Below are 21,159 nucleotides of genomic sequence, written 5' to 3' on the forward strand. Positions count from 1 at the left end.
ATTGATTTGTACATAAATACACAGTATAAAGTTTTAATTGAAGGGTCTAATCAATGGAGGTACCATATCTGTTCCACATTATAGTACATTGTATAATCCAAATTACCCTTTGATTCACAATAAAACTATTACTGTTACGGACAATGGTTTAAACTCTTTATCTTAGTAAACTTTCTAAAAGTAGTGCACATTTTTCTGATTTTAGGATTTAATTTTCATAACCAAACTCTTACATAAATGTAAGTAATTGTTGATGCTATTATAAACGTCAATGTCATTAAACAGCTTTCATCATTAATTTCAGTATTCACTGGGCAGTTAATTTTCAGGCTTTATAAAGAAAAATAAACAGCATAAAACAAATATTCATGTAAGCTATCTTTGCTATAATCTATAGACAAAAGAATCTCACATTTTATTGGGTATTCTCACTGTAGAAAAATGAAGGACTCCACACCTTACATTCTTCTTAGAGGGAATAACTGTATATTAAAGTGTAGCACTTAAATACTATTTACAGATTTCATCAGGTAGCTCCAGAGCTTTGCTAGAAATCCATTTTAAGGTGAATTTTTACATAGAAATGAAAAAAGTGAGACTAAGCAGGATTTTTATTGCAACTGAGTGTACTCATGAATGCCCCATCATTTGAAAGAAGGTGAGTAAAGATCTGCTTTAAATAGGAATGTACACAGTCTCTATATTACACTCTGATATATATAAAGTCTAGCAGCATGTATCTTTTTTTGTGATTTGTTGCAATGAGTAAGTAAATGGAGTTTACTTGGGTGGGTGGGGGTAGGGGTCCAGCTCGTTGATACACATGAAGCATATGAACATTCATTTTGCATAAAACATACCAATGCATTAAATACTGACATTAAAGGAAAAATGTTGCTTCACCTTTTATTTCTTTAATCTGACTTTGTGGCATTAGACATGGAATTTCTACCAGAGGATTTCAAAATACTGATCTATCAGTGGCTCTGCCTGAACTGTCCACTATCACTTTCCCAAGATTCTCTGCATATCATGTGGTTAGTATACTGACATATACAACACAAAAACAGCGCAAAATCTAAAATTAAAATAACACAAATAGATAAACACTAAATTTATAATGTGTCCGGGAAAATTTTTTTTTTTATATATCTATCTATATCTCTATCTCTGTATCCTTATTCCCATCAAAACCAATAAAAAAATCAATCAAAAATCTTCCAAATGTGCTTCCACCTATCCACCAGGTGAGAAATAATGTTGACCGCACTCACCAGATGGAGGTGAGTAGTGAGCCTTATAGGATATAAGGGATCCTATAACCCCTCCAAAGGAACTCAAATCTCCTTCTTCATCCTGCTATGGTATAGCCCTCGTCTCCAGGGCTATACCATAGCAGGGTGAAGAAGGAGATTCGAGTTCCTTTGGAGGGGTTACAGAATCCCTTATATCCCATAAGGCTCACTACTCACCTCCATCTGGTGAGTGCAGTCAACATTATTTCTCACGTGATGGATAGGTGGAAGCACATTGGAAGATTTTTGATTGATTTTTGATTGGTTTTCATGGGAATAAGGACATATATATATATATATATATATATTCATGGACACTTATTATAAATTTTGTGTTTATCTATTTGTGTTATTTTAATTTTAGATTTTGCGCTGTTTTTGTGTTATTATTGGTGTTTTTTTACTGGTGCACAGCTGCATAATCATATAGTTTTTTCTTTTTTTGGCGCTGGGATATATACTTTTAGTATACTGACATATGTTGCATGAATGTGTGCCAACTGATGCAGGATTCAGATTTGCTGATTCTTTCATGTTTATTGTTTGTGTGCAGACTAAGTATATAGGCATACTTTTGAGATCACTTCATTATATGTCTACTTTTAAATATCAGCAGGCAGCACAGTAGTTCAGTGATTAGCACTTCTGTCTTGCAACACTGGGGTCCCTGCTTTGTTTCTCAGTTGTAAAACTGCATAAAGCTTGCATGTATTCTCTGTGTTTGCATGGGTTTCCTCCAGACACTGTTTTTCTCCCACACTCCAAAGATATGCTTGTAGCTTAATTGGCTCCTGTCCATATTCTAGTCTAGCTAGGACCGCATCTTCTATGGAATAAGTACATATGTAGCCTACTTGGGCATGATTCTTTCAGCTTTTCAGGCAATCATTGTTTCAAGTGCTCTTTTCACAGTGCCCTAAATATCCACAGCCAGCATTAAAAAGTAGTTGTGATTTTTTTATCATTTAATGAATGAGTAGAAATCCTAGATAGAGTTGCAAGAATAGGCCAAAATCCACTGCACTGTCATATTGCCCAATGCAGTCCAGCATACCAGACATAGAGGATAATATTTCAATAACAACAGCACTGTGAATTGTAAAGAATCCCAAAAAACAAAACAATTCCCTTTAAAACTAGTGAATTTTCCTTCTGTAAATTTGTATGATTGTCTTTGAAAACCCCAATACAACCCTAAACCCTACCTATAATCAATAACAATCATCTTAACCCTCAGCTTAACCTGTAAGCCTAAATTCTCAACCTAACCCTATCCTTAACCCTTAATCTTTAAGCAAAGCTATAAAATAGCCAAAATCTCAGAACCATGAAGCAGAATCATCATGCATTAAAGCATACCTACGTTGTCCTACATCAATTATTGTATGAATGTAACATATCAGCAAACATTTAAAAGCAACATTGAAGTAAAGCATTTTGGAAATATATACCAACATGTGCACTTGATTTGCTCTCCAAACACCAGCCTAGTAATGGTGGGCAATGTGGTTTCCCAAACCAAAATGATGGTTAAATGCACCTATGCTGCCCTTGGTATGGCTGGTAAATCGCCACCCACTTTTGGGAAGTGGTCACTATTGAACCACAATGTCTGTTTGAGGGGCGGGTATCACAAAGGATAGATTGTATTCATTAAAAAAAACTGGCCCAATGGATAAGGGAGTGTATTAACTGCTATTGATGGAAATCTATAAAATATCATGCAGCATAATCTGGGGTTTTATTTCTTGTAAAATGTAGCACAAACCAACATATATTGATACTGGTGTTCTTTTTTAATGGTTCAGCTTTAGTATGTAAGAAAGTACATTTTAACAATTGAATTAAAAAAAATACATTAAGAAGGAACTAATCAAATTTTTGATATACAAATATTGGAATTGTATGGTTCTGTGTTACCCAGAAACAGATCTTAGCATTGACACATTATGAGTTATTTAATCAATCAATTTATCTTTCATTGATTACACAAAAGTAAAATTTTATTAATTTCTTTGGATTGCTACACATTGCATTTAACTCTTAAGCTGGCATTAGATGGCTTGATATTTGGCTGGTTCAGCAGGGACTGAAATAATTTTGATCCATTTATGGGCAGTCTGATTGTACAGAAGTCAATCTGTCGATCAACTAATGTACAATCAGTATGTTGGAAATTTTTCACTTAATCAGTGCCACTGGCTATAGACAGGGTGCTGATGAGTGTATTCTGACAGCAGGGAAATATCCTCACGAGGGATTCCTGCAACTACCTTAAATATGTGGATGGATGTATCAGTTAATTTTCTTTTGTTAAACCCACTGGTTGAATAAAAGAAAGATAGTTATGTATGGTCTACCTGTGATGTTAGAAAAATGTTACATAATGTTATGACAGTAAGTTCATTGAGGTACATCAGTCAATAATTTTTAAACTATTTTAAACAATGAGATATGTTACAGAAAGGATTTAATAAAACAAAACAATATTCAAATCTGAGTTACACTTATCTACCATGAACAACCATCTTTCTTAGCGGTAACAACTAGCAACTGATAAAAAGCCCAAATCTGCTTGGTTTCTTTTGTATTAATTATGCTACACAATGTTATATATTACATTTCTTTTTGTAAAGTATAGCTTCATTGTTGACAGTTTTTATATTGAATTATTCAACATCATTGTTCAATTATTTACATTTTATTTTAAGATGGTACTCTCTTTATTCGCATTCTAATCATGTTCTTTACTGATTTATTCTGGTGCAGTTCTGCGTAGAAATAAATCAGCTTATACCTTTAGCTTGTTCAATTACGCTTTGGCAATAAGTCTTGGAAGCTAATTGGTTTTTATGCAGAATTGCACCAGATTTTGCACCTTCCAGTTTTAGTAAATAACCCCTCTAGTGTCATCTAGCTTTTCCCCACCCCTGCCCAACTGTTCTACTGTTCTTGGCCCACTCATTTCATTCATTGAATTTAAGTTCTTTCACTAATAAAGGATTAAATATCACACATGGGTATTACCTAGGATGGTCTGCCTACAATCTCCTGCTCCTCAAGACTAACTTCCACCCATCAAGACATTTACATTTCTGCATACAGTAAATCCTCCCAAAAGCCAGCCCATTTGCTTGCATCAGGGCTGAAGGCTATTGATAAAAACACTGAGGGATTGATGTTTTCAGAAAGCTATGCATAGCACCTTACTGGTCCCATTCACCAGCAGTGATCTCTCTGCTTTCCAAAGAGGAACCTAAAACCCAATAATGACATCACTAAAATAAGGTGTGTATGAAAACAGAAAGGTTTTATTTTGAAATATAATTTGCATGTTGATAAGGAGGGAGAAAGAAACAAGAGAAGGCAAAGTATGCAGGGTATTTAATTACTTACATCATAGTAGTGTTACTAATGTAAAACTGGCATTGCATATAAGCCTACAACATAAATTACAATTTAAGGCTCTCACACAAACAGGCACAGATAAGTCAAATGATGAGTATAAACATATGATATATTTCTTTATAGAAATCAATTTTAACAGCTACTTTTCAATTTATATGCTTATTTTGTGAAATAAATGTAAATAAGCATTTTCTACATGAGCATTGGACACCTTGTAATGACCTCAGGGGTATTTGTTCAAATGCTATTTATTGTAAAATTGTTTTTGTAAAACAGATCAAATGAGATGCTGCTGAACTCATCTGCAGTGCTACAAAGTCAATGAGCTATGAAGTGCCCATACCAATGTTCCAAACTGGATTATTACCAACTTTACACAAAGTGGGAAGTGACAACAGGGAGTTACTTGGGCTTTGCATTATTGTGTTTTTCTAAAAGTGGGTGTGTGTATCCCCAAGCATATATTTTTTATCACACTTTTTATTATTTCAGTGGACAGATAATCAAAAAAACCACAATGCATGTGAAATGAGTAATTAACTAAACAAGTAACTAAAGAAATCTTCTTTAACCTAGTATATTTTAAAGTGCACAATAGAATTTGTCAAAAATAAAAATGCCACTGTCGTGCACTATGATGTACATTGATTAAACTGAAATAAGCCTCGATAGTTACAACAGGTTATCTCATCTAGGCAGCGGCTTATTAAGCTGCAATGAGAGGCGGAGATGATGTTCTCTGCTTCTACTCGAAGCTCAGTGAGAATACAAATGGCCAGTTTATTAAGATGTGATGTAAGCACCCGACTGTCTGTTTCTGTAAACTATCTAGCTCCCAGGTAGCAGATAAGAGAAATGGCCATGATATCATGAGAAAGTACAGGAATTATGCTTTCTACTTCCTCTGTCACTGCTTGGCAGTCCCTGTAAAATGTAGACCAGGTTGAATATATACATAGTTACATACAGTAGTTAGGTTTAAAATGACAAAAGTTCAACCCAACCAATAAACATTCTATATATCTTGGGGTCTTACAGGCCCATGGGGTTTAGTGTGGGTATATTTCCAAACTAGAATCCCAGTATATTCTCTTATTATAAAGTTCATAAAAGACCTATGTGAGAGGGACCATTCATAAAAAACTGTATTTTTTCTTGTTACTAGGACATTCCTGTGACTATACAAATACACTCCATTCAAAGAGATGTCTAGATGTACAGACATTGGGCACTTTATTAGGTACACCTGTTCAATTGCTTGGTAACACAAAGTGCTAATTAGCTAATCACATGGCAGCAACTCAATACATTTAGGCATCTAGATGTGGTGAAGATGACTTGCTGAACTTCAAACTGAGCATCAGAATGGGGAAGAAAGGGGGTTTAAGTGACTTTGAACGTGGCATGGTTGTTAGTGCCAGACAGGCTGGTCTGCGTATTTCAAAAACTGCTGATCTACTGGGATTTTCACACACAACCAACTCTAAGGTTTACACAGAATGATCTGAAAAAGAGAAATATCCAGTAAGCAGCAGTTGTGTGGATGAAAATGCCTTGTTGATGTCAGAGGAGAATGGGGAGACTGGTTTGAAATGATAGAAAGGCAACAGTAACTCATGTCAATATGAACCAAAATCTCTGAGGAATGTTTCCAACACGTTGTTGAATCTATGCCACAAATAATTAAGGCAGTTCTGAAGGCAAAAGGATGTCCAAACCAGTACTAGCAAGGTATACCAAATAAGTGAGTGTATATACAGTTACTGCTTTCCCTTGCTTGATCACCCAAAACATGCCAACAAAGAGATGCAACACAAGGAGATAATGATATAATATACTGTATATACTAGAATATAAACACGCACACATATATATATATATATATATATATATATATATATATATATATATATATATATAATAAATATAGAATCATTTTTCTCAAAAATCATTCTGATCATATTGGAATTTTTTTAAATTGAGATTTCAGAAAATTCATGTAACTTTTTTAATAGCTAAATATAATTTATATCGCTGCAGTGTTTCAGTCAGCCAATCCTCAGGGACCACTTACAGAATATTTTTTTTTCCAGCTCTCTTCACAGAATCACACCTGAAATGATTAATGTTCTTCTTATAGGGCACAGCAAAATGAGTGTTAAGCACACATACATCAACCTGCTTTCACAGACATCATCAGCAGTAAGTGGATGTAAGAGAACCCCTTTTCACCTCTGTGGTGAATAGAGGTTACGCAACGTACACGGAAAAAGTTATTGCTGCTCTATACATCAGAGGAGGCAGATACAACTGTCCACCCACAGATATAAAGATTATCCTGCTTCCATTTCCTCATCTCATAGCTATTTTCACATATGGACCTTATGTTAACACAACATATTATCAATGCCAAAAAGCTCTCAAAATATATAAACATCCAATATTTTTTATTAGTTTTGCATAGAAATAGGAAGTGTTAAAACATCTGTCAATTTTACCACTGTCTGTGTTTCCAATGGAAAGCTTTAGGACTTTATTTAACCTGGCCATCTTCATTACAAAAAGGTATAGAAATATTCAAAAATGTATAAATAAAAGGAATGCACTAATTAATTGAATAATACAAAGTGAATATAAGAAAAAATATAAAATAAAATGTTAAACTAAAATAAAAAATTATGCAAAAAAAGTGTCCATAAATAATGTCCAAAAAGATTTTTACTTAATGTCCACACTGTTTTAGAACTACCACGAAAAAAATGTTTTTAAATCACCCAACCGAGCTCAAAAAATAAAACAAATACCTTTTTGCTCTGAGCAATGAATAACAAATCAATTTTTGAATACAATACTGTGTAAATCAAAACATTTTTCTCCAATAAAAAATATTACTGTGTGAATCAACGAACAAATTTTCCTCAGATGAAAAACCACCCATTCAAGGATATAACAAGGATATACCGCAATCCGATTCTTAGATGCGAGAAACGAACAAATTTTCAGATGAAACTCCATCATTCAAGGGTGTAGGTAATTTCATCCCCAACGACATCCTCAGACCGCCCCGTATGGACGTTGTTGGTGACGAAACGCGTAGGGTGTGGCCTGCTGGATGCTGACGTCTGAGACTTTCTTTGGATGTGAAAGGAGGAGATCAAGAGCAAACGAAGATACATTTGTGCACGATTGCCTAAACACATGCTTGTAAAACTGGTGTCGGTGGAGACACCTGCCTTGTGAGTTTTATTCGTTCATTAAAAAGTTTGTTATATTTTTAAAACTTGCTGCACCATGATTCTTTTTTATTACCTTTAAACATGGTCCCTATGGTATGGAAACATACAAAAGAGTTGTGAGATATATTCCTAGAAATTACCTACACCCTTGAATGGTGGAGTTTCATCTGAAAATTTGTTCGTTTCTCGCATCTAACAATCGGATTGCGATATATCCTTGCTATATCCTTGAATGGTGGTTTTTCATCTTAAGAAAATTCATTTGTTGATTCACACAGTAATATTTTTTATTGGAGGAAAATTCGATTGTTGATTTACACAGTATTGTATTCAAAAATTGATTTGTTATACATTGCTCAGAGCAAAAAGGTATTTGTTTTATTTTTTGAGCTCGGTTGGGTGATTTAAAAACATTTTTTTCGTAGTAGTTCTAACACAGTGTGGACATTAAGTAAAAATCTTTTTGGACATTATTTATGGACACTTTTTTTGCATAATTTTTTATTTTAGTTTAACATTTTATTTTATATTTTTTCTTATATTCACTTTGTATTATTCACTTAATTAGCGCATTCCTTTTATTTGTTTAAGCAAAACATTTTTTTTTTATTTTTTGAGTTGGGAATTTGCTGCTTTGGAGTTAGAGGGTGTGGTGCTTTTCTTAAAACACTTTTATTCAAAAATGTATAGTTGCCACAGTATCTTTAACCAGTTACCCTCCGCCCTATAGCAGTTTTACTGCTACAGTGTGGACCCCCTATGCAAAATCATGTATATAAAAGTGATCCACGCTCTCGACTTGTTCAAGGGCAGGGGCTGTGTGCGTGCGCCTGCCAGCCGGCAGTCCCATGATTCGTTACAGCACTGATCGCTCCGCAGAATCAGGCCAATGATGTTTGGCCTGGACCTGCTGATTGACTGTACCCAATCAGAGCTCAGCCTGTCCTGTGTCTGTCTTTTCATTACACAGGCCCAGGAAATTATGCAATCATCTCTCACATTCTGTTCAAAATAGAGAAGAAAGCAGATCCATGTGAGCTAAAGCACTACACTGAGACAATAAAAGCACAGCTAGGTCACACTTAACCCCCTAATTGTCCCCGAGTTAACTTTTTCACTGCCCCGTCACCAGTGTCATTAGTACAGTATACAGATTTTTTTACTGATCACTGTATTAGTGTCACAGATGACTTCAGATAGTGTTAGCATCAGTTAGCGCTAGTTAGTGTCCCTCTTAGATAGCATCAGTTTTCCTGCCACTTTATTAGTCATCACATTTAACCCTTTGATTGCCAGGAACAAACGCACATACACAATAAACCTCCATTGCTAGTATAGTGTCTGAAAAGATCAATACACTTTGATCAGATCAGAACTATACCAGCGTTCACAATAGTATAGTGTCCCCATAAACACAGCATTAGCAGAATCAGCCCCAGCACCTTCCAGCACCTGAGTTTAGCCCCTGCGCTTAACCCCCTCCTTCTCCCCCAAAAAGTGCAGTGTCAGTAGATCACTGTCACTTGATAAATTGCATACAAAACTGCAGGGTTAGCAAGATCAGGACTGATCTCTGCTAGCACTAGCAGGTAAATTTTATATAGCAGTTCAATCAGTCCCTGACACAGGCCGTAGAGCCCATAGTATCCTTCAGGATGTGCTTGCAAATCCTGATTGGCAGCCCACAAATTCCATACCTGTACTTCCCCTATTCACTGTCCAACCTGTAATTCAGGTGGAAACAGCAAATTTAACTACTCTCCTTTATTTTTTGGAGCTGTTTTTCATGGAAGATCTGTAAGGACTGATTGTGGACCAAAGCAATTTATATGCCCAACAATTTATCGCCACTAATCCAAATTCAAACCTTGCCAGATCATTTGCTTGGAAAGCTATTATGACTTCCGAATTTAAATTTTTGGGGGCCTAACCCTCAACACGGGCATTGCTAAAAAAATACATTTGCGGTTACATTCGTCCACAGACCCAATTCATCATATGCCCATTTTCTCTGCTGCCATGTCCAGACATAGATATGAGAATAAATGGGATTTATGCATTTCAGTGATAACACACTCTGTCGTCCTAGCGGTGACCCTGAATATGATAGGCTCCACTAAATGTGGCCCTTCATAAATCACTTCAACCAGAAATATGCAGATATGTATACTCCTCAGCAAAACATCTGCGTTGATGAGTCCCTCATTAATTATTCTGGCTGCCTTGCTTTCAAACAATTTCTCCCCAGCAGGTGTGCCAGATACGGGGTCAAAATACATAAGCCCAGTGAGAGGGTAACAGGGTATACATGTAATTTTTGGATTTACGAGGGAAAAGATAACGACGTGGACCCCCCTATTGCTCAGACTGCATGGGGAGCAGTGGCAAGATAGTTTGGGACTTGGTGTCACCCTTTTCACATTTGGGGTAGCACTTATACGTGGGAAATTTTTATACAAGCGTGCCATTATTTAGACAGTTGTACAATCTTGGAATTGGCGCATGTGGCACAATGTGACCTAATTGCTGGGGCTTCCCTCAACAGCTTGTAGATACCCATCTTAGAAAGGGGGAGAAAGCTTGCTAGAATAATGTTGAATTGCTTGCTGTGAAGTGGAAGGACAAATGGAATGTTGTAATCCTATAGGGAAAAAAACCACAGTGAGAGCTAGTCCTAAAAGCGGCCAAGCACTCTAAGCAACCGATATATACTTAAAATAGAATAACATAAAAATAGTGCAGCGCTATGAGTAGTGAGAGTAAAACAGATATGAGTCCACTTAAAGTCTTAGTCATAAGAACGTGTCCAGTGACAAGTAAGAATTCAAAGTTGGTGATCCGTATGAAAACGGCTAAAAAACGCACTCACCAGAAAAAGGCACATAAACGCAGTGTGTATCTAGAGCTCATGGATCCTTAATCCAGAAGGGAATAAAGCTGGTCCGGTTACAGGAAAAATGGATTCCTCCTCAATGGATGCAGCAACAGATCCTCCTCTTCCCAGTTAGGTGTAGGATTCCAAGATCAGGGTTCTGCAAGCAAAAAGCTCCTCAAGGGAGTTTAGGGAAGGACACCCATAGTGTAGTAGATTATAAAAAAGCAGCTTTATTAAAAAAGGTAGCATCCAATTCAAAGTAGGGAGGTATCATCAAGATGTGTCAGCAAGACAAAACTAACCCTGACACTCTGAATGATGGCTGCTGGGCCTCCACGTGGCTCCGGCGGCGTAGCGTCTCGACGTCCAGGCTCCTCCTGACGCGTTACGTGCGCACGCACATCTTCAGAGGTATGGAACCATTGGCGTGATGACGCAAATGGGCGCCTATATATAGGCATAATGACGCATGCGCGGTTTCATATGCGCCAGTGTGCAATAACTAAAGTGCATGTGCATGGCTCCGTCCTCCATTTTAATAGAGCTCAAAGACACATGGTAGAAGGGCATGGACGTCGAGACGCTACGCCACCTGAGCCACGTGGAGGCCCGGCGGCCATCATCCAGAGTGTCAGGGTTAGTTTTGTCTTGCTGACACATCTTGATGATACCTGCCTACTTTGAATCTGTCAAATATAGGGTATTATTGCCCTTCTACCATGTGTCTTTGAGCTCCATTAAAATGGAGGACGGAGCCATGCACATGCGCTTTAGTTATTGCACACTGGCGCATATGAAACCGCGCATGCGTCATTATGCCTATATATATGCGCCCATTTGCGTCATCACGCCAATGGTTCCATACCTCTGAAGATGTGCGTGAGCACGTAACACGTAAGGAGGAACCTGGACGTCGAGACGCTACGCCGCCTGAGCCACATGGAGGCCCGGCGGCCATCATTCAGAGTGTCAGGGTTAGTTTTGTCTTGCTGACACATCTTGATGATACCTCCCTACTTTGAATTGGATGCTACCTTTTTTAATAAAGCTGCTTTTTTATAATCTACTACACTATGGGTGTCCTTCCCTAAACTCCCTTGAGGAGATTTTTGCTTGCAGAACCCTGATCTTGGAATCCTACACCTAACTGGGAAGAGGAGGATCTGTTGCTGCATCCATAGAGGAGGAATCCATTTTTCCTGTAACCGGACCAGCTTTATTCCCTTCTGGATTAAGGATCCATGAGCTCTAGATACACACTGCGTTTATGTGCCTTTTTCTGGTGAGTGCGTTTTTCAGCCGTTTTCATACGGATCACCAACTTTGAATTCTTACTTGTCACTGGACACGTTCTTATGACTAAGTCTTTAAGTGGACTCATATCTGTTTTACTATCACTACTCATAGCGCTGCACTATTTTTATGTTATTAATGTTGTAATCCTGTCTTCCATTCACACAGACACAACCATCCAAATTTCCACAGCAGATGGTGTTGTTGAGAAGCCTCTCTGTGTCCACGACTATAATCTTAACATGGGAGGGGTGGACTTCAACGACCAGATGATGAAGCTGTACTTAGTTTCCCGATAAGCCTGATACTGGTACAAAAAAGTTTCTGTATATTTATTTCAGTTGGCTCTGTACAACACTTTTGTGCTTTACAAAGCAACTGGACAAAATGGATCCTTCCTAAAAATTGAGGAAAAGACATTTTGTATCCAGAATGTGCTGTGGCCCATACCCCCAACCCAGATTCAGTGAGCCGGCTGCATGAAAGGCATTTTTCTGATGCCATTGCTGGTACCCCAACTCAAAAGTCACATGGAATTAGGCATAACACCCGCTTTTTTGTCCCTCCTGTCCTGGCCAACCTGGTCTCTGCCTCAAGGACTACATCTGTTGCTACCACACAGTAATGGAGTATTAGTATAGGGTACAGAATGGCACAGTCTAGGACACATATAAATAAAGAGTCTCAAAAGATGTTAGGTAGTCAGGAAACTGGCTATCACATTTATGCACAGTGGGCACCCGGCTGTGAAGCTGCAAGCTGTCGCAGCCGGGTACCCACAGCTAAGATGCCAGTGCTAGGGACTGAAGACGGTACCCGGTGCCCTTTTGGATGAGCACACCACTGGATCTGGGAACAAGTGTCTGTTTATTTTAAAAGACAGCAGCTAAAGTTTTTTAGCTGCTGAGTTTTAATTTTTAAAAAAACGACTGGAGCTCCACTTTCAGAAAAAATATTTAGATCCAACCTGTTTTCAAATATTTTCTCACTCCAAAGGCAATTAAAATGGGCAATGTTTAATCTAAACAAGATGTTTTAATTATTTTATTTTGCTATAATTATAAATTAAAAATACAGTTTAAATATGAGTATTGCTTTTGATAGACAGAAACACTGAAATATTCTTTTTTTCATATGCAGCAGCATTATAAACTTTGTACAATTCTAGAAAGAAAGTGTTGTTAAAGGTCATTGTTTAGAACACATTCCTTCTTGTCAATCAAGCAATCAAACAAGAATCCCGCCTAGCTGGTGATTTTCTTGTGTGACAGTCAAATCTGACAGTTGTATGTGGTATGCATGATAAAATTCTAACATCACAACATTTTCATAGAATAAAAAAAGTGTGTGCTGCCATGTTTATATAAAAATAATATGGTCAAGAATATAGATATGTCATTTACATACCTTTTCGTGAGGCATGCAGCATTTTCCCCTTATAAATGCATTATTTCCAACCTTCCTTAAAACAGAAGGTATGCTATTTCTCTATTTGTTTCTGCAACTAGAAAGGATTTCTCACAATGTTGGGGGATTTACAAAATATATGCCTTAAAGCAATCAATTCAAACAACTAATCACATTAAGAGTTAGGGACCTGTCATTTATTTTTTAATTTAATTTTCATATTGTGTTCTAGTGGCCCAATTTGCTGCTTAAAATGAGCACATCATGTAAAACATTTCTATAGGCTCAGTCAGTGAAAATCGATTCAGGTGCCTACAGATATAAAATAATATTTTCCCCGTCTAGTATTAACATAGAATTAGAGTATTATGTCTGTACACACTCCCTAACATTTCCATATAAATATATATGCTTATCTTTATTGTGGAATAAAATACAAATTGCCTCCAGAGTTCTCCCTCTCAACTTAATAGGCATAAATATGAACAGTCTCCTGACTGAAATGAACACATTGACTAACGACCTTTAGAAAAAATATATTTCATTGGTTGGAAGTTGACTGCACTTAGAACCAAATTCTTTTGTAGGTAGTGCTTTCATTCTACTCTGCCCTGGTACCAAGGAGGGGGCTGGTTACACCTAAAGTGAATGTTGAGCCAACTTTTTTTGTTTTAGCTTCAAATATACCGGGAGAGGATTAGAACTTTCTGGATTTCTACTTGGATTTTTACAAATAAAAACATAAGTGTATTGTATTGGAATTTTATGTGATAGACCAACACAAAGTGACACATAATTGTCAAGTGGAAGGAAATGATAAATAGTTTTCAACACTTTTTACAAATATCTGAAAAGTGTGGTATGCATTTGAATTCAGCTCCCCTGAGTCAATATTTTGTAGAACCACCTTTTGCTGCAGTTACAGCTGCAAGTCTTTTTGGATATGTCTCTACCAACTTTGCACATCTAGAGCATGACATTTTTGCCTATTCTTCTTTGCAAAATAGCTCAATTTCTGTCAGATTGGATGGAGAGCATCTGTGAACATAATTTTCAAGTCTTGCCACAGATTCTCAAATTGCATTTAGGTCTGCACTTTGACTGGGCCATTCTAACACATGAATATGCTTTGATCTAAACCATTCCATTGTAGCTATGGCTGTATGTTTAGAGGCAGTGTCCTGCTGGAAGGTGAACCTCCACCTCAGTCTCAAGTCTTTTACAGACACTAACAGGTTTTCTTCTAAGACTTGAGACTGAGGTGGAGGTTCACCTTCCAGCAGGACAATGACCCTAAAAATACAGCCATAGCTACAAAGTTCAATTTTGGTCTCATCTGACCTGAACAAATTCTTCCACGTTTGTTGTGTCCCCCACATGGCTTCTCACAAACTTCCATCAGGACTTCTTATGGTTTTCTTTCAACAATGGCTTTCTTCTTGCCACTCTTCCATAAAGGCCAAATTTGTGGAATGCATGACTAATAGTTGTCCTGTGGAGAGATTCTCCCACCTTAGCTTTAAATCTCTGCAGCTCCTCCAGAGGTACCATGGGCCTCTTGGCTGCTTCTCTGAATAATGCTCTCCTTGCCCGGCCTGTCAGTTTAGGTGGATGGCCATGTCTTATTAAGTTTGCAGTTGTGCCATACTATTTCTATTTTGGATGATGGATTGAACAGTGGTCCATGAGATGTTCAAAGCTTGGGACATTTTTTTAATAACCTAACCCTGCTTTAAACTTCTCCACAGCTTTATCCCTGACATGTATGGTGTGTTCCTTGGCCTTTATTATGCTGTTTTTTTTCACTAATATCTCTAACAAACCTCTGCTGGCTTCACAGAACAGCTGTATTAATACTGAGATTAAATTACACACAGGTGGACTCTATTTACTAATTAGGTGACTTCTGAAGGCAATTGGTTCCACTAGATTTTAGTTAGGGGTATCAGAGTAAAGGGGGCTGCATACAAATGCACACCACACGTTTCAGATATTTGTAAAAGATTTTGAAAACCCTTTATCATTGTTCTTCCACTTCAGAGATATGTGCCACTTTGTATTGGTCTACCACATAAAATCCCAATAAAATACATTTATGTTTGTTGTTGTAACATGACAAAAAATGTAGATACTTTCAAGGGGTATGAATACTTTTTCAAGGCAATATATATATTTATACACATACTGTACTCAACTCTTTCCATTTATACCTAAGCTAAGGACAGTAAAACCAATACACAGAGTTTAATAAGATAGCATAAATCATGTTATCAGCAAATAATAAATACAGTTCTTACACACAAAGACCACTTCAAAACAAAATAATTATCCTCATATTTTTAGCTTTTACAAAATACATTTATGTTGTAAGCTGATAGCTTGAATAACCTCCAGTCCCTTTCAGAACTTATAAATATTCTGCTGGTAAGCTGAACTCTTTAGAGCTATGTAGAAAATTTATGAAAGGTAATACAACAATATGGCATGAACTATCAATAAATATACCTTAGACAGAGGAAAACACAAATCATGCTGACATTTGGTAGTATAAATATCTTGGAAATTTCCCCTTACCAGTTTTTAAGACAATGAACCTGGGTAAAATGATGTGGTTCCTTGAATGACACATAGTTTACTGATAGCTGGTAAGAAGCTACTGTATGCAACTTTAATCGAATTACTTGGGCCTTACATCCATCTTTGGGCTTACTTGAGGCTTTACAACCATCACTGCAGTCACTGCATTACAGTATTTGACAAGTACAGTATTTGACAATAAAATTTGATGATAAGGCATGTCAGTTATGATTATAGAGTTTGCCAAGCTAAAAAATGATTTCTAGGGCAAAGAATATAAAATTAGCAGTCAAAAATTCATTAATAAATGTTTTATGTCTTTAGCTCTGTCAACTTTTTTTTAAGTAATGGCATCTGTTTTCCATCTGGCTACTGTTGATTTGTTTTTTTTTTTAATGAAACAAAATATGTCAGTAGCAGAGAGAACAAGATGGAAGAAATCTTAAGTGAGCGTGCAGAGTGGATCAGTCTATGTCAAATCTGATTCTATCTACTGGGAAAACCCCACACAGATAATAAAAATAAACATGTACTGAGTAATAGAAAAAAATGCATTGAAAATTGAGTTTATGCCTGGGTCGAGGGGACCTGTCTCTGTTCTTTTACCTTTTTTTCCTTTATTTCTCTACTCTCTTTTCTTCTTTTCATTTTCTAATTTTGATTCTGGTAATTATATGTGGATGCTAATGTGGAGGACAAGGCGTCTCTCTCGATCCACCAGTTGGGATGCAAGACATGGCATTTTGCAGTACTGGGGAACACTATATGACGCTAGGACATCCCAATTTTTCAATACAGCAGAGATAATATCTGAGATGTTATTCATTAGTATACACTTGTGTAGCCATGGCCTATTTTTATTGTTGTATTGAAACTTAAAAAGTTTTTGTTAAATTTGGCAAGGCCTGTCTATCAGGAGTGATTCTTTTTCTGTTTCTATGCTCTTTGACACATCCATCCTTCAACTCTTATATGAAAATGTTTTTACTTTTGTACTTTGAAAACTCTTTGAATATACACCTATTGAAAGAAAAATCGAGTTTACAATAGACCCCAATAATATTTGTATCAAAAAATTATTGACTGCTGGTTTTTGACAAGTATCATTAAAAAAAGCTAAGCTATTCATTGTGTTTGAATTACTAAAGGTAAAGCGTATGTTCATCTTGTCATGAGAATGTTCCCTTAAAGTTCATCTCCAGGCAGCAGCTGTAATTATCCCCAGACCTTTTTCTCTGTATAAAATCTCCCAGTGGTTTTTTTTCCCTTAGATTTGTTTTATTCTTTCTTCTTACATCACAAGGGCCTAAAAATGTGTAGCCTTAGAAGCAGCGAGGATTGTCCTACAGTGCACATTATATAATTTTCTAAAGATTCAGACTGCCTTTCAAAACTATTATTCTTCACAAACTTGTTTTTGAGTATGTGTACATTATTTTTGGCCTATGTGCAGGCCCACCTTGGCCAAAGTGCCAACATGCCTCTCCTTAATTCACAACTTCAGTCCTCAATCATCACCTAATTGCCAACATTTTAGAACAGAACTAGAAACAGTCTTTTAAATGGTTTGGCCCTGTCCTTTGTGTGGGAATATTGATAACATAATATCATTGTGCTGAAAGATATTGTATGTCAAAACCAACCTACAAACCCAGCTATAGCATTTCTTTGTCTTGCTGATTCATATAATCTGCCCAAACACACCAAATTATTAGTTTTGTTCTCTATTTTTTATGTGTGTAGGAAAATTTTGTTTGATTGGAAATCTCACATTCACCTATTGTGGTTGACTGAAAGAGGACGATAAATAAAATGCTACCACTGTACAAACGAACCTACACAAATACATAATGACCAACCACATTTGACAAAACTTCATTGATATGCACATTAACCATTAGCCGCCCGCCCAATAGCCGTTTGGCGGCCGGAAAAATGCTTTAGATTTCCGGGTGGATGCCATATGGCGTACTCCCGGGCGGCGCGATCTGTCACCGGCCGTGTACCTCGGACACGGCCGATGACAGATCTGAGTATCGGCCCCCATTGCCGGTACCATGTGATCTGCTGTGACCAATCACAGCAGGTCACATGACAGTTGTACACAATGGATGGCTTCATTCATGCCATCCATTGTATACTAGTGTCTAGCTGTGAATGGTCACAGAGATCACATGCACATGTCATGTGATTAGCTGTGGCCAAATCACAGCTAAGCACAAAAAAAAAAAAGCCCTGAATGAATCGATGTCATTCAGGTAAATGCTTGCTTATAGCAAAGTAATTCTTTGCTATAAGCAAATTGTGTAAAAAAAAAAAAATACTGATCACTTCCCTAAAGTAGTACAATGTTATTATGGTAACATTGTACTACTTCGGTCATAGTGAAATATGAAAAAAAAAATCTTAAAAAAAAGAAAAAAAATGTAATAAAAAATTTAAAATAATTAAAAAAAAATATATATATATATTTTTTTCATACTATCACCAGTCAGTGTCCCTGATCACCGCCATGCCAGTTATATGATGACGCTGTACTGCAATGGTGATAGTATGTAAAAAAAAAAAAAAAAAATAGTGAAAATAATTTTTTTAATTTTTTCATTTTCCGAAAAATGACAAAAAAAATACAACTTCAAAAAACTCTTATGAAGTACGTTGGACTGTCTATTTTGCAAAAAGGGGTCATTTGGGGGATATCTGTACTGTTCTGACATTCTTGGACCTCAAGAAATTAGATTGGCTGTCAGTGCTTCAGGATTGATCAATATTCAGATCTATACCATAGTTTGTGAACTCTATAACTTTCCTACTAACTAAAAAAATACATCCTAATTTGGGTTATTTTCACCAAAGACATGTAGCAGAATACATCTCCGCCTAAATTTATGAAGAACAGTTATTTATTTGCAAACTTTCATAACAGAAACAAAGAAAAACTTGTTTTTTTTTCAACATTTTTGGTATTTTTTTGTTAATTTAGAATAAAAGAAAAACCCCGGCAATGATCAAATACCACCAAAAGAAAGCTCTAGTTGTTTGAAGAAAATGCTAAAATTTTAGTTTGGGTACAATGTTGTATGACCGCGCAATTGTCATTCAAAGTGTGAGAGCACTGAAACCTGAAAAATGGCCTGGGCAGGAAGGGGGTAAAAGTTAAAACATTGTAACTGACTTTTGAAATATATTTTTGCTCCTCTGCATAACAAGTGCACAAAGTAATACTTTGTCTGTTCACACATGGCATTAACCTGCTGGTGGCTTCTCATGTTTGCTTCACTATTGTGCCATTATGCCAGAGAATGTAAATGACTACTGTAGCCAGCATTGTCTGTTGGACTATAGGACACCCCTTTTATATTTGCTTGTGCTCTCCATTTTTTTTTAAAAAAAGAGAGAAGGTTTTTATGATGTCAACAGGTCCCTTGGATGGTTTGTGTACATTGCAGAATATTATTGTAATTCTGCTGCAGATTCCTACCTTTTTGTTGCTCTTCTTAACTAAACATCTTCATCATGTCCTGTTCCTTGGCAGGTCAAGGTTTGGTTCATCAACCACCTGGTGACTTTTGGGCTGTGGTTGGAAGCTGCAGTATCGGCATCCCTCTAGAAGTGGTTAACCCTTTAGGGTTTGTTACTAAGAAAGCTATTTTCTACTTATTTATTAATTATTATTGTTTTTTTAGCTGCTTTAAGCAGCAGGCAAAACCCTGTGAAATGATTATCTAGTCTGGCAATTTGCAGTCTCAGAGCTTTTCCAAGCAAAACAACCCTCTTCAGACTTTTCAAAAAAGAAGACACAGATGAACATGACTGTGAGATGAACATGAGCGTAAGTGTCCATTCATCCTGTGAATCCTATTATGTATTCTAACAATGAGCAGTCTCATAGCCTTCACAGGCAAAACAGCCTCTTCAGACTCTCCAAAGGGAAAGAGACAGATGAACATGACAATATAAATCTTGCTTTGTTCAAGCAATCAGAAAAGAGGATGATGACACCCAACATGTTGCCACATTCATTAAACAAGTGGACAGTGCACGCGAAAGGAGTTGTTTCCACTCACCCTGTGAAAGAGTTATATATTCTGGTAATTAGAATTCTCATAGCTGTGCCAGTCAAGACAGTCTCTTCAGACTCTATGAAGAGGAAGATGCGGATGAGCATGACTATGTATCCTGCTGGTTTAGGCAGCCATGGATAGAGATGATAACACCTAACAGGATGTCAAGTTCAATAAACACATTGTCAAAACACTCTAAAGGAGTGGTTTCCACTTACCCTTTGAAAGGGTTGTCTGCTTTGGCAATGAGACGCTGCCTAGTCTTCCTAGCTGAAGCATCCCTCTTTCTTTGCAATTTCCAAAGTGGACGATGTGGACAGATATGACTGCATGAATACTGATTTGTTCAAGCAACCAAGGATAAAGATGATGACACCTAACAGGTTGTCACATGAGGATATTACACTGTAAAGGAATGTTTCCACTCACACTGTGAAGAGGTTATCTATTCTATCAAGGAGCAGTCTCCTTACCTGCCAGGCAAACAATCCTCTGCAGGCTATTCCAAGAGAAGAGTCAGATGAGCATGACTGTATGAACCCCGCTGGTTCAAGCAGCCAGCGATAAGGAGGTTGACACTTAACAAGTTATCAGATTCATTGACCATGTGGTCAATACATTTTAAAGTTGCTTCCACTAGACTTGTGAAGAGGTCATACATTCTGCCAATTAGCAGTCTCAGAACCTTCTCAGGCAAATCAACCCTTATCAGATTCATCCAAAGAACATGTGAATGAACTTGACTGTCTGTTTCCTCCCTAAACAATGATTAAGCATTCAGTCAAGACACTCTAAGGATAGGTTCACACCTATGCAGTTTGCATTTGATCTGTTTCTGCAGTACTTTTTGTGGTGCATTTTGTGTTTTTGACGTGTTTTGATGTGTTTTGCTTTTCTTTAACTTGTTGCTGGGCAGATTAAAATGCGTCAAAAACACATAAAAAATGCACTACATGCATTTCTGCAGCATCTCCGTTGAAGTCTATTGAACCAACAACGCAACA

At 36.9% G+C, this 21,159-nt stretch overlaps 1 protein-coding gene across 1 annotated transcript in view; it reads right to left on the bottom strand.

The window, feature by feature from the left end:
- CDH18 (cadherin 18) overlaps positions 1-21,159 on the bottom strand; it is an 835,087-nt gene that overhangs the window by 609,617 nt on the left and 204,311 nt on the right. The window lies entirely within an intron of this gene.

The sequence above is a fragment of the Staurois parvus genome, unplaced genomic scaffold, assembly GCF_062004578.1.
Source record: "Staurois parvus isolate SC_StPar_1 unplaced genomic scaffold, SC_StPar_1.0 ptg000153l, whole genome shotgun sequence".
NCBI classification, from domain to species: domain Eukaryota; kingdom Metazoa; phylum Chordata; class Amphibia; order Anura; family Ranidae; genus Staurois; species Staurois parvus.